Here is a 2,442-nt window from a genome sequence, read left to right as displayed (position 1 = left end):
TATATATATTTTTGATATATCTCTTCAGGCAAAGGAAATAAAAGAAAAAAATAAACAAATGGGACTACCTCAAAGTAAAAACTTTTTGCACAGCCAAAGGAACCATCAACAAAATGAAAACACAATCCAGTGAATGGGAGATCATATTCACCAATGATATACCTAATAAGGGGTTAATATCCACAATTTACAAAGAACTTATAAAAACTCAACACCAAAAACACCCAAACAACCCAATTTATAAATGGGTAAAGGAACTGGATAGACACTTCTTGAAAGAAAACATAGAGATGGCCCATAGACATATGAAAAGATACTAAACTTCATGAATCATTAGAGAAATGCAAACTTAAACTGCAATGAGGTATCATCTCACCCCTGTCAGAATGACTATCATCATTACATCAACAAACAACAAGTGCTGGCAAGGATGTGGAAAAAGGGAACCGTTGTGCACTGTTGGTAGAATGTAGACTGGTGCAGCCACTGTGGAGAGGTGTATGGAGTTACCTCAAAACGTTAAAAATGGAATTGCTTTTTTGACCCAGCATTTCCATTTCTGGAAATATCTCTGAAAAAACCTGAAACACTAATTTGAGGGGATATGTACACCCCTATGTTCACAGCAGTGTTATTTATAATAGCCAAGATTTAAAAGCAGCCCAAATGTTCATCAGTAAATGAGTGGATTAAAAAAGTGGTACATTTACACAATAGAATACTACTCAGCTCTCAAAAAGGAAATCTTACCTTTTGCAACAGCATGCATGGACATGGAGAGTATTACACTAATTTAAATAAGCCAGTTAGGGAGAGACAGGTACCATATAATTTCACTTATATGTGAAATCTAATGGACAAAATAAACTAACACACAAATTAGAAGCTGACTCATAGATACAGAGAACCAAGCCTTCAGAAAGGAGGGGTGTTGAGAGGTTGAGTGAACAAGGTAAAGAAGGAATGAAGCAAAAAACAAACAAAAATCTCATAGACAAAGACAACAGTACAGTGATTACCAGAGGGAAAAGGGGGTTAGAGGAGATAGAAGTGGGTAAAGGGGGGATAAATGGTGACAGAAAGAGATTTGACTTTGGCTGGTGAATATATACAGATTATGCATTATAGAATTGCACAATTGAAACCTATATAATTTTATTAACCAATATCACCCCAGTAAATTCAATATTTTTAAAAGGATAGTAGCCATTCTAACATGTGTGAAGTGGTATCTCATGTGATTTTTTATTTGGTTTTGTGGTCATGATTTGCTTTATACTCCTATTTGTCTTCTAGTCTAATGATTTTTTTTATCTGACAAATATTCCTACTTCCCTGTAGTTTATCTTTGTAATCTAGATACAGCTCTTTGTTATATATTCCATGTTTTTATTTTTTTCTTGAATATCAAGACCATATCTATTAGTATTTTTCACTCTTTTTAAAGAGTTGTAACTATACATAGAGGCAATAAATGCCTAATCCAATGACATTTAAAATATTAAAGTCCAACAAAATTATAAACCACCAGTGTTCCTGATATTTCAGAATTCAGGCACATCTGATCTAGTCTTATAATTTCGCAATATAGTACCATTAACTTATATTACAATATAGTACTATCAACTATAAGAGAGTCTATGTTCTGACAAGAGCTCTTGTGCTGAAATACTAATCAATTCTGTGCTAACCACCAGGAGCTGATGTTGGAATTCATAGTTTTACAGGCATGGACCTGCAAGACCACTCCTACTTCAGAATACAACCACATGTGGGATCTCTATGCTACTTGCACTTTTGATCAAGTGGCTACAAAACCAGGGGTTTCCATGACACCCCAAAGATTGATAATTTACTACAATGGCTCGCACAACAACAAAAACAAGGCTTGTAGTATTTTTTTCTTCATCCTCTGTAGTGTATCTTTTCATACACAGAACACATGCCCTCCCAAATATGTATGTGTGTATCTACCTATCTGAATATATATGTGTATGTGTATATGTATAGGTATAATGTAGGTGATCTTTATCATGAGCAAAGGAGTATCCCCGAAAGGAGTCACTCATGTATATTTGTGTCTTTCTACGATGCCAGGTTTATTAGGGGAGACCTGCCCGGTTAGCCAATAGAGTCAAAGAGCAGATTACACACAGAAAGGGGGAGTTTATGTGGCAGAAGTGAGCAGAGCAAGCCTCCAGTGAGGTCTTGGTCACTGGAGGCATCTGTAGGTGGAGGGGGGAGCATCAGTCTCAAACCAGGCAGCCATGGTGGTGGCATGCATCTGGTGGAATGGAAGTCTGGACTCTGAGCATGACCCATGAAATAGCCAAACTCAAGAGCACTGAGTGGTTGGAGGCTTGCGTTCTTTATTTTTTTTTAATTTATTTTTGTTATCATTTTTATTGATTTGTAGAAAGAGGAATGGGGAGAGAGAAACAT

Source organism: Pteronotus mesoamericanus, unplaced genomic scaffold (assembly GCF_021234165.1).
Source record: "Pteronotus mesoamericanus isolate MK-2021 breed Mesoamerican mustached bat unplaced genomic scaffold, CSHL_Meso_final contig_44, whole genome shotgun sequence".
In the NCBI taxonomy this organism is placed as follows: domain Eukaryota; kingdom Metazoa; phylum Chordata; class Mammalia; order Chiroptera; family Mormoopidae; genus Pteronotus; species Pteronotus mesoamericanus.
Note: the sequence above shows the minus strand (reverse complement) of the source record.